The sequence below is a fragment of the Pezoporus flaviventris genome, unplaced genomic scaffold (assembly GCF_033815535.1).
Source record: "Pezoporus flaviventris isolate CSIRO_AGI_PZ_B2104156 unplaced genomic scaffold, CSIRO_AGI_Pfla_v1 ptg000001l, whole genome shotgun sequence".
Taxonomy (NCBI): Eukaryota; Metazoa; Chordata; class Aves; order Psittaciformes; family Psittacidae; genus Pezoporus; species Pezoporus flaviventris.
Genome location: NW_026892549.1, coordinates 63,284,548 through 63,297,035, shown reverse-complemented (window position 1 = coordinate 63,297,035; position 12,488 = coordinate 63,284,548). Strand labels below are relative to the sequence as shown.

The 12,488-nt window shown below is 43.7% G+C and overlaps 1 long non-coding RNA gene across 1 annotated transcript in view; it reads right to left on the bottom strand.

Annotated features, from left to right (window-relative positions):
• The window catches only part of LOC133273748 (uncharacterized), a 72,134-nt gene that overhangs the window by 8,716 nt on the left and 50,930 nt on the right, over window positions 1-12,488 (bottom strand). The window contains exons 9-10 of the long non-coding RNA XR_009744928.1: window positions 6,642-6,931; window positions 1,899-2,085 (exon numbers count right to left, since the gene is read on the bottom strand). This is a non-coding gene — a long non-coding RNA (uncharacterized LOC133273748). The remainder of the gene's footprint in view (window positions 1-1,898; window positions 2,086-6,641; window positions 6,932-12,488) is intronic.

The window sequence follows — 12,488 nt, the reverse complement described above, 5'->3', positions numbered from 1 at the left end:
CAAGCCCAAGCTTTCCCACTTCAAGAGAGGACTGGGTTCACAGTCCTCACAGAACAGCTGATAATCTTCTGGGTAGAGTGCTAATTCAGGGGGCAAGAGATTCAAGTTCCATCTGCCTCAGGCAGAGGCTGAATACAAGCCTCTCCTATCCTGGCTAAACTGCACCAGCCAGGAGGCTGAACCACAAAGGCTTGGGAGAGGCAGAAGGGCACGGGAGCAAGGAGAGACGTGCAGAAGGCAGCAGCACTATCAGTCACTATTGTGTGAGAAAAACCTGGCATGGGTGTCCAGTTCCTAGAGAGCAAGCGAGGTAAGTAGGTAAAGTAACTCACGGTGTTACAACACCTCAGTCTGATCATGGCCCTGGATCATGGGAGGTGCTCTCATGGCAGATCTCTGGTTGCTGACTAGAGTTCAGGGTCATGAGGGATGTGAAGGGAGATGATGAAAGTGGGGAGAGCTGCCTGGACCCATCCGAGACATTTAAGGAAAAGATAAAGTAAAAAGCTGCTGCCAACGTAAAAATCATTTCTCTCTGTCATGGGCCCTCTTCAGTGCAATTGCTAGAGAAGAATAAATGGAGAAAGATGGCTGAAAGATGGATAGGAGACAGTGAGAACAGGGCTAGTAAGTGAGGCAGAGATGGTGGAAAGAAGACAAGGAGGACAACAGGAGGACTGGACAAAGAAAAAGGAAAGACTGTGACCGAGACACTTCACCTCCCATTGCCTCAATCTTCTGGCAATAAAAGAATACTAGTGAGAGAATCACAGAGCATTTCAGTAACGTTGAAGTTCATAAACATTTAGGAGACATTTAAGGGCCCTGTTGATCAGGACTGTGTTAAAAAGCAAGCAGGAAAATTTAAGAGAATGCTCTGACAAGTCTGAAGCACTGCTATCGGGAAAGAAAAAAGGAACAGGACTTATGTGCTTGATTTCATATGTGTAACTGAGTATTAAAATTCACACCAAGTACACTTAGGCTTTTTAATCGTAGAAAAAATTGGGCCTATTTCAGAGCAGGGAGAACACATGGTTTAAGGCATGCAGCCACTCTTTCTTCAGTAACAACCTACTGTGACTCCTATAATTTATTCCTCCCAAGATTCATTTCAACATCTGCAGTATCATTATTTGAGTTTGTTATACTATTAGCTTTAAAATTTTATAAGCCATACAGTAGGATAGGTGACAAGTTGAAAAGTTAAGGAGGGTTAATTTAGAAGTTTTAAAGCAAAGCTATTTTTGAGTTATACAAGTGCAAAAAAGCATCTGAATCCAAACCTCCATGGTTACATTAAAGTAACTCAGAAACTGCTGAAAGGATTTTCTTCAAGCTTCACTCAAGACAAATCCCTCTGGGCTAAGACCAAGCATGAGAATTTAACTCAAAAGGTGATTGTTGTCTGAAGGGAGTTTTCTCTCCCCCCCTCTTCCCCTCCCCTCCTTTTGCTTTGTTTTGTTTTCAGTGTTTTATATATATATATATATAAATACATATATATATATAAAAGCCCTGAAAAATAAGAGTCTGGAGTGTAACTGTTTCATATCAATTTTATCATTCTAATAAGAAAAATGCTGTTTGTAAACTACCTTTTTATTAAAACCAGACCCCCTGCTTTGCCTTTAGCACTCAGTACCCACCTCTAGCAGGCATTTGGTAATGGTGTCACTGGGTGGCTCAACAGTAAAGTATCAAGCTGTACTCTCAGCCCCATCTGCGGCTTCTTTGCATGCCTCAGCAGCTCAGCGCAGCTATAATACTACCCTAAATGGACAACTGAGGATTCCTCTTAACAGGAAGTCTTCGGAGAGCAGAGAGTCAGCAGCTCTGCAGCACTCTTTCCTCCGCTTCCCATCCCCAGTTCATGGCAGGTGAATCACACTCTGTACCTGTAGGCTGACCCAAACTAGGTTTTGATTTCTCACTGCTCCAGGTTTTGGAAAGCAGAAAGGTAGCTGGTGGTCATGCTTTTCTCAGCTCACTATTAACTCAGCGTGTCTGGCAACCTCATTCTTTCTTCCCCTTTACAGTTGAGTCCAGGGAGCTCACCTCCTAGTTGTGCAGTGGTAGGAACCTCTGTAAAGGAAGAACCTGAATAACAAAGGTGGAAATGTCTATTTTCTTTCTGAAAATCCTTGAAATCAGTCCTCTCTAGTAGGAGCATCATGAGTCCTGGTAGCCTGACATCAGGATTAAAAAGACAAAAGACAGTAGATTTTCACACCCCACCCCACCCCCCCCCCATTCATTTCAATTCTCCCCCACATTTTGTTTTCTACAAATTGTCCCAGAGCAGACAAGAGCCTTTCCCTGCCCCTTCTACCCAGGCTTGTTTCTGTTGCTCTGGCAGCACCTCCCACAGTTACTCATTTGTTTGTTTGCTTTTCCATTTGCAACTTTTGCCCTCTCCAAAGAGCTGGCTTGCCCAGGGAAATGACAGTAACTTATTTCATTACAAATGCATTTAGAAAGGCATTTCAATTGTTCCTTTTCATTTCGAGCAGCATGTGAATTTGGAACTTGTGTGAAAAACTGAAGGGGAACATTTGGAATAGATTGGCTGAAATAATTCCCCACATTTAACCCAGGCAACTCAGATACATGCGGAAACAGCTTCCCTTGCCTATCTTCCATATACACGACCTGGATTAAAAGCTGCTTTGGGCAAGGGCCAACCCATTGTCTGTGGCCCTAACACAATGTGGCTTGCAAGCTGTGGCAATACTGTAATACCTAGGGACTTGTTTCAGGACACCCCGATTTTGGAAACAAAATACATGTTTCCTGATGACTACTAACATGGAATAGTGTGAATTACAGCTGAAATGGGTACAGGGAGAAGCATCAGGAATCCAAAGTCTTGGGTTCAGTTCTTACTTGTTTTAATTTGGGGGAAGTCTACTGTGGCAAAACGAAGAGGCCTTGAAGTTTGTATGAAGATGCAGCAGCTTACAGAGGGATGAGCAGATCCTGGAAGATCCCTGCTGTACCACCCTCCAGGATGAGGGAAATTTTGGCAACCGTTGAAAAAAATAGAGAAAATGTTAAAAAATACATCACAATATTTAAATAATCAAAAAGCTTTTCCATTCATAACTGTCCCATCTGCTCTCCACCACCAAACTTCTGGGGTATCATTTTTCAGTCAGCACTTGGCACTCAGCACTTGAAGCTGTCTGCTGCTATCTCATTCATACAGCTTTTTCATTGCAGGTCAGTATTATCTGACGAGGTTTAGATGAAATCTTAATACACCGTTCATCTGGAAAACCCCAACTCCAAGCACACTGAAAAACTGCAAATATAAACAATGCAGTTTCCATAGATGTATTAAAATATATCCCAAAGGGATGAGCGGCAGGAAAAAGAGGAATGTGAAGTTATGATCACAGAAGAGAATGCCCTTCTTTTTCAGCTGAGATTTTATGTAAGAGTGAGGAGGAAAGTGGCAAAGAGAAGAAAGGGCTGTCTCCTCATTGCTGGTTCTGCAGCAAAGAAGATTTTCACATTGGCCATGGTAAAATTAGGCAGAGAAATAGCAGATCTGAATATTGTATAGGAAGATGTGAAATGAGAAAGAGTTCAGTGCAGTTCAGGGATGGCAAGGTATAATGAAGGCAAATTGAAATAAGAGCTAAAACTGGAAGAGATGAGCTGAAGGAACCTAATATGAAGACATAAGTTTAATTAATAAAGGCAGGCAGAGCAAGCTGAACAGAGAATACTCATTTAAAATGTCAAAATATATTCTTAATTGTGCCCACTAAGGTAAAAATAAAGGCAAGGTATGTAGACAAAGCATGAAAGTTGAGGGGTGCAAGAGAGTGTTCAAGGATGGGGGTACTGAGAAGACCTGAGACTGCAGAGAAGCTCTTCTGGGAGATGACAGCACTGTCTTTAGTGCTTGTTGCTGCCTTCCAAGTACCCTACATACTGTTCCATTAGCAAAAACGATCGCGTATTACCTCCTAATCTGTTTAAGCTATGTCAGCCAGATTCATTTCACCTGCTGATGAACATGGGTATGAGTTAACCAGGCTGGCTTTACTTGTAGTGCATTAGGGAATGTTTGCTTGGCCTCTTATAATGGCAAAGCTATGGGGAGGGACCAAGGGCAAGCTGCAAAATGGGGTGTAGTTTTCAACTAGTAAATAGCCTAACACAGTGCAGGAAATTTGGTCTAGGAGAACAGATGAACATGTAACACTGGAACCAATCCAGCCATGTGGAAGGATGCAAATTTCTTAAGACTGAATAAGACTGAAGGAAAAAGTTATCATCAGCAGTACACAGCGCAAGAAAAGTCCATGTCTCTACATCTCACTGATATGAGTAAGGAACACTTTTAAAGATAAGATATATGTGCTTGGGAGAAACAGCAGTTACTGGTTGGTTAGTAACTGACAGGAACCATAAGAGAAGAGACTTAACGATTTTACTGTCTCTGGTCCAACAGAAAACTGTAATCTATGCTACTTAAGCTTCATATAGTCAGCATCTGCAAATGCCAAATAATCAGAAACTTTACCAACATAAAAGCAAGCAAAGTTGAAGACCACTGCACATCAGGGATCACTGGAACAATATACAGTGGCTTTCACTTCAGGGTAATAGCTTAATATTTTCCTCCCCATCCTGGCCTACTACTACTAGTAATAATAATGATGAGGGAAATAACAAGGGAAGAGAATATAAAAACCAAATCGGGTAAGGGAAACAAACAGTAAACACAAGCGATGCACAACACAGGTGCTCACCACCCACTGACCGATACCCAGCCCAACCTGAGCAGCAATCTGGCCTTCCATGTGACTCCCCCCAGTTTTTATGCTGGGCATGACGTGCTGTGGTATGGAATACCCCTTTGACTAGTTTGGGTCAGGTGTTCTGTCTCTGCTTCCTCCCAGCTTCCCATGCCCCTCCTCACTGGCAGAGCATAAGAGACTGAGAAGTCCTTGATCAGGGTGAGCAACAACTAAAACATCGGTGTGTTATCAGCACTGTTCTCAGACTAAAGCCAAAACTCAGCACTGCACCAGCTACTAGGAAGAGAACTGAACTCTCCCAGCTGAAACCAGGACACCTGTGTTTCTTTAGGGACTCACATCAAGTGAATTGGTACTGTTAGAAAGCACATCAAAAACTGAGCTCACATACCATTAATTTGCTTCTATTATCCAGAGTGGTTCTGTTCTCCAAGGTGAGTAGATCATGGGAAGTTTGTTTTGCTTCAGCTATTGCTATAACAATTCAAAGAGAGGAAACAAGAATTTTGCTTCTAAAAGTGGATATATTTTAGAAACATTAAAATAACATCTTAAACTGAACCATAGAAATAATTTTGGTAGCCCCTCTGTGGGTAGCCCCTGTAATTATAGCTAAGAATAATCATGAATCACCTTTTTGTTAGAGAGAGGCAGCCCTCTCTGCTTAGTTTAGAGGGACTGCAGCTCTAAATCCTTTGCAATTACTTTTATAACTATCTTCTGTGTTATCATTTAGATTGAGGCTTCTAATATCTGACTCAGTAGGCCTTCTGTTGGTTAGTTCTCCACCATTTATCTCCTTATTTCGGGTGCATGTCATTCACATTTCTGCAAAATTCAGCTGAAACCACTAGTGTCCTGTTCATGATACTCGTACTTTGCACTGCACATATTAAGAAGTAGAATTTGCAATCCAAGCCATTCACAGAATATTCTTATACAGCACATAATTTGCCAACAGCTAAATTAATCTTGCTTCACAATGTGAGGCTGTGTACATGTGGTTTCTGATACAAAAGGCTCCAGTGAAATCAATGTTACAGGCGTCATATTAACTTGGACCCAGCTTTTTCAGGTCCATGAAGCTTAGTCATGTGCCTGCTAATTTAGAACTCAAATGTAAGCAAGAATCTCAGCTCTCCTTTTTAAACAGTGTGAAGTTTCAATCCAATTTACCTTGCATAGATGAAAACATAAATCAGTAGCTGCTTTCCACTGCACATACTAATTTAATGAGCTAGGGATTTGACCACATGTGTATATACACTCTGAAGACCTTTCCCTCTCTACTGCATTAGGTTTGGATGCATGCCAGAGAACTATCCACAGGCTAAAAGGAGGAGGGAAAGGCAGTCTGGCCCGTCAGTTAGCACCAGGTTCTAGAACAAGGGTGTGAGCCACAGGTCAGGGGGCAAGTGCCATCCATACCCTCCAATTGATGATCATTCGAAGAACAGCATGTGCTGCTGCAAGTAGCACCTCAGCCCAGACAGCAGCCCCGAGAGCACAATGTGTGGGATCACCATGGCTCAGCTGGAGAGGGCTTTTCCACCCCTTTCCTCAGTGAGTAGGGAATCCAGTACAACACAGATGATCTGGAAGGAAGCTTCAGGAAGAGCACACTGCTAAAGCTTCCCCAGACCTACATTTTGGGTTGTTGCCTGATGTACTACAAAACAAAGCACATTTGGGGGTTTTGTCAAAGAAACTGTGTAACGACAAATCTGGCAAATGCAAAATGAAGTTGATAATAGGAAGAAGATAAATACTCATGCACAACTATTTATGTTTATGTTGCATGATTTTTGTTGACCTTAGAAGACCGTGACCTGAAATACAAACTCCGAAACAGCAGTGTCTCCTCACCTTCTGTGTCCTCTTTGCCTTGTCTCAAAGACCATTGTCCAGGAGGGGTAAAGCTTTGCACTTATGATTCTCAGACCTCCATGCATCTGAGTCCATTGATAAACAGCTCCTTTTCACTGAACTAGTCTAAACCAATTCTCTTCATACACTTGCGCAGGGAACATCAAATCCCAAGTTGTGTGAAACAGTGAAAACAGACTTCTTGGTGAAGATGTTCTGAGCAGATAATCTCAAAAACCTGACTTCCAATGCCACATGTCTTTGGCTTCTCAGAGGAGGATGAGGTAAAGCTGGGGAAAAGCAGAATAAAGCTAATGAATAGGGGTAAGGTATAGAAAAACAAAATGCTGCTGGAACATTAATTCATCATTTACTACAAAAGCAGAGATTACAATACACATTCACATAGCTACTGGTCACCTCTGATTAGACTCCTCCCTGACTGCTACCAGAAGAATTAAATCTAGGCCAGATTAGGTGCCAAAGGAAAAAAGGACATTGTATTAACCATCTCTGTGACTCTGAACAACAGAATTAGTAACAATCTTTACACTTGAAATTCACTTTCAAAGTTCATTTAGCTTAGTTTATCAGACCCAGCTTGTTAAAAAATAAAAAATCAGAATCACAGGTGATGTGAGAACAAGTTACGCTGAGGAAAGTCAGCACAGCCCCAGCCTGTGGGATGGGAGGGAGGGCCATCTGCCATCAACATCTAGGAAACATACTTTGGGTGGAAAGCTTCCTTGCAGTCTCAGGCTCAGAGTAACTGAGGTTAGCTCTTAAGCTCTTGTTCTCCCCGTAACTCTGGCTCAGAACACCTCAAACCTAGGCCTTGCTGAGGACCCGAGTGTACTCTCCTCTAAAGGCAGGTAGACATTTATGCTGGGGTCTCTTGGTGGAGTCATGCTGAAATCAAAAGACCAGGTCCAAGAATCCCTGCTGTCATGTCCCAGATCATGGTATTACCAATGCTTGTCCAGCAAATACACAGAAGTTTCCTTCCTTGCAGAAACAATTTGATTCTACTTCTTTCTCTCTCTCAACTATATGGGAGTGTCATTTAGTTTTGCATAATTTCATTATGCAAACTCACACTGGACCCAGCAGTACAAGCATCCCCTTCCTTCTGCTGGTGTTTGGCTTCTGATTAGAAATGGTATCAGAAGGTAAACACAATGCACAGGCAAGTTTGCAGTGGAGTAATGAGGCTCTAAAACCATACACCATGCCATGTTGACACCTCAGAAATGTTTTACCAGGTTAAAACTATTTTTGGTAATTACAAAGAAGCTGAAAAGAAAAAGCATCCCCTCGAGCTGACAACATGCATTTTATGCAGAAAGAGACAAGATATGAGACCGTGAAAACTGCACAAACACAAAAAGTTGAGGTGTAACTGAGAGGCAGAAAAATATATTAAAATGATCATTTATTGAGCAACACGGAGAGGATTCTCTCAACAGCAGAAAACAGATTCTTGCAGGTCTCAGAGAAAGCACCACAGACGCCATTCTTGTGACACTATTAGAACTTCCACCTGAAATTGTAAAGCCAATTCTGGATACTGATGTCTGTCTCTTGATATAGCTATTATTGCTTTTGTTTTCTTTATGGATAGAGAAAACATGTTTCTGGAATGAGTAAGGGACTTTCCTAATGTCAAACAGGAAGTGAGGGGCAAAACCAGAAACAGCCTAGCTCCCCCCAGGCTTTTTCTCTATCTATCCTATTAGCAGATTGTAGAGCCAGGAAGAACAATCTCTTCTCTGTGAAGAGGTAGGTTTTGCAAGGAGAATAACGAGTTCCACGTGTCTCCCCAGCTGATATTAGCAATAGTGAAAATCTCATTCTGCAGCAAAACTGCCAATGCAGCACTTGTAAAAAACCTCCAAATTCATGTGCAGATCAGAAATTGCCGATGTGCCTTCAGCAGCTGCGACTACCAAATACTGTCAGGGAGTCATCTGAACGCATCAGATCCGACTTGGAGGTAGGCAGCAAAGCCCAGATGGCTCGGTTGTGCACCAAACTCTCATGCCTCATGTGGGGAGAGGCAATGCAAGGTTGGGACCCCAGAGGTTTGTGAAAGCCCTGGGTTAAGATGGGGCACACCAGTGTGGAGCCCCGCCGGCACTCCCGCAGTGCTGGGAAATGGAGAATCCTGACAGGACCTACACACATGCAAGTGTTTAAATACTCGTTGTTGGGGACTACAGGAAAGCCTACGGTAGACATTTTGCCTTGGGATGTTTTCTCTACTCTATTTCAAAAAAGCAATAAAAATATGTGCTACTCTGAGGGCTATTTCTCTGCTTAACCAGCCCCTTTATTATTATCCAGCTTCTCTCAGAATATACCCTTTCTCCCAACAAGCCTGTACTGCTCCAAAGGGCAAGGCTCAGGTCTCAGGCAGGGGTTGTCGACATGCACATTTTCATTTGCCGGACTTCCTTCCACTACAGGTCACATTCAGATGGATTTGAGGGCATTCATCTGCAGACCTGAACAGAACTGACCCCTTCAACTGTGTCAGGTAATCCTCATGTCCTTATGCACACACCGGCTGCAAGGGGCATGAGCTATGCCATCTCCGTGGTGCTGGAAGCACACGGGGCAATGAGGCTTCCAGGAGTGCTGGTCACCTACATCTCCAGCAGAAACCAGCCGGGCCGGAGATAGCTTAGAAAGCACGGCCTTTTCATTCTCCAGAATTAAGACTTTGATTAGATGCTGGCGCAAGACCAAAACTCCATCTGAAATGCTTTAGACAACCCATCTGCGCTCAGTCTGGGAGCCTGAGGAGCGCATGCTCCCTCCCCAAACCCCTGTGGTCCTTCACGAGTCCCCCCACCTCATGATAAATTTCATAATTATTCAGCCCTTACTACCGACACCAAAATTCATCACTCAAAGCAAGTTAGCTGAGATTCATTAGAATAAGACATCTAGTAGGCACATGTAGTTTATTAGCCTCTTACACCAATAGTTTTAATTAGGTACATATTTCACAGCTCTAGAACTACTCGAGTGAAGGGCTGCTTTTATCTCTTTTATTTACAGTAACAAGCTATCAAACAAATACCACCATAATTAAACTCAGATGAAAAAAAAACAGGAGAAAAAGGAAGATGTTTTAGTTTTTTTTTTAAGGGGTGACCTACTCAAACCTCAGGTTTGGTAAACCTGAGGGATATTATGTAATTAATGAATGAAATACTCTGCATCTGAGCAGGATGGTGGGGCAGGGTGGCACCTGGCAGGCCCTTCCTCCATGTCACCTTCAGGTAGGGGAGGAGAGCTCTCCCTTGGATAGATACTGCCGTGATGAGAAAAGTGATTAAAATCCAGAACATATCTAAATTATTAATGAGGAATTTAAATGATGTTATAAAAGAGGGAAATACAGGCGAAAATGTTACACATTCATGGAATTTTTACTCATGCATAATAATAAGTTGAAAACACTTTAGTTATAATGCTTCCTAAATTAAAGGGCGGGGTGGGGGTAGAGACGCGATGCGTTTCTCGGGCCCTCCCGCGCCGCTCGCCAGTCGGCGATCAAGGGCGCCACCTGCCGGGAGCTGCGGTGCAGTGCGCCTGCTGCCGCCGCCCGGCTCAGGTCATCGGTTGCGGGCCGCGGGGGCCGTGCTCCAGCCTGGGGTCAGCGCGGCTGGCCGTCGCTGGGGGCAGTCCCGCTAAAGGGCGGGCCCCGCGCAGGGCTGTGGTCTGACTCCTGCCGCCCTACGCTGTGATTTGCTTTCCCAGAGTGCAAAGACAGGTTTTTAACTTCGCAGGTGCTGAGAAAGGAAGTAATCAGGTGAGAAGAGCCCCTTTTTGCTCTCCTGCATACACGGAACCCAACACACTCCCCTGCTGCCTTTGCTGATGTGCCCTGCCAGCCCTGGGGTAGGCGTGCTCCTTCCCAAAACCCCATCGAGCTGCCTGCTTGTTATTGTGCATCCTTGTGAGCAACAGCAGCAGTTGGTACCAGAGAAAAGGTTTCCCCGGTCAAAGCAGCAAGCGGCATGTACCTCACATAGCTATATCTTTGCCTAAATCTCTGTGCAGGCTATTCTGTAAAGACTTCCCACGCTGTCTATCCAGACTCCCCGCACAGAAGTGCTGTTCGTGTGACCTACAGAGTCACGGAAGACTTAAGGGCCTCATCTTTACAGCCCTATTTTTTTACAGCCATTTGTATAATCTACCACAAATTCTGGTCATCTGCCATGGCAGGGGAAGAAACTTGCAAGCCCATAAAAGCAGTAGTCACTGGAACACAACCTTAGCCATAAAGTCTCTTGGACCTGCTTGTCCCTCCGTCTGAATTCCTTGGGGACATCTTGTACTTCCAGGTGCCTTTCAGTCCAATAACGCTGCTTTTGGTAACTCTGCAAAGCAGAGAACCAGCAGCTGATTACAGTGGCAGCAAATAAGGTGAGAATAATCCCAGGCCATTCTGGACTGTGAGGTCTATACAAATGCTCAAAGTCCTGCTGAATGCTAACTGGCAGCTAGCACCAATTACCGAGTAATGGGCTCTCCACATGCCCCTTTACTTAATAAGTAGACACAGTCTGCACTCACTTTTGGAGCTCAGTTGTCTCTGGTTGTAACACCAGCTGAATGCTTTGCAGTGGGCTAGCCTCACAGTGACTAAAGCTCAAATCGTTATAGTAAAGTCTCAACCAAAAGAAACTGCCACACTCTTCCCAATTGGAGCAGATGAAATAAAGGCTCTTGGACACAGTTCCTACCTAGGAGCCTGCCAGAGCCTAATAATTGCAACATGCTGTGATTCTAAAACAAATGTGTCATGGAGAGACACCCGGGCTATTTTGGAGGGAGGTAAATTTGCCTGAATGTAGCTCTTCATTAGCACAGTGTTATTTCTTCCACGGCTCCAGCATCTTCTGGTCCCTTTCTCCATGGCACTGCACACAACACATTTGCTATCATGAGGCAAGGATGGCAGCTGTTGTCCCTCTGGACAAAGCAGTGACATTCATATCAGAAACAAAACCCTGCGCTCTCCTCTTTTGCTTCCTATGAAATCTCCAGTGATCATATTCTCATTATTCCTTTGCCTGGACAGCACTGCCTAAAGTTTTCAATGAATTTTGGGCACTATTCCGTCACATTTCTGTCACAGGAGAACTCATTCCCTGTCTTTAGCTAGATGGAGATGCAAACAGGGTTTCAGTGAATGCTCTTGAGCTCCACATTTTCTCCCTAGATCTTCAAAAGAATATGCTGAATGGAAGATAACAGAGAAGATCCCTGTGAAATCATGGTGCAAAAAGAAGTTCCTGCCAAATAATCCGAAAGCATCTGAGATAATTTCCACAAAGAGAGCAGCAGGGATTCCTAAAACACAGTTCCCATCCATCCTTATTAGGAACGTGACACCATTACCTTCACAGCTAACGCTATGAAAGGCTGCTGAAATGTTCAAAGGAACCTTGGTAGGTTTGCTTTTCTCATCGCAAGACAGAAGTTATCACTAAAGGCCTTATGAAAAGTAAGAAACTTTCACAACCTTGAGTCTCTGGAGACAGCAATTACATGCAAGCTGTTGTCCCCAGTTTATATCCTTCAGCTAGTTTACATTCCTGACACTGGGAGGAGGGCATTTGTAGCCAGGTAGTTAGCATCAGATTATTGTTTAATGCAACCAGCTGCATGAGTGCAATGCTGTGACTGAGGCTTCTACATGCACGCAAGTCAGCGAATTCAAAACCACAGTTTCTGCAGCAGCCATGAATTGCACCCCATCTATTATGGACAGTATTATAGACAAGGAGCCATCTCTCTGTGTGCCAGAAGAGAAAGATCAGCTGAAGT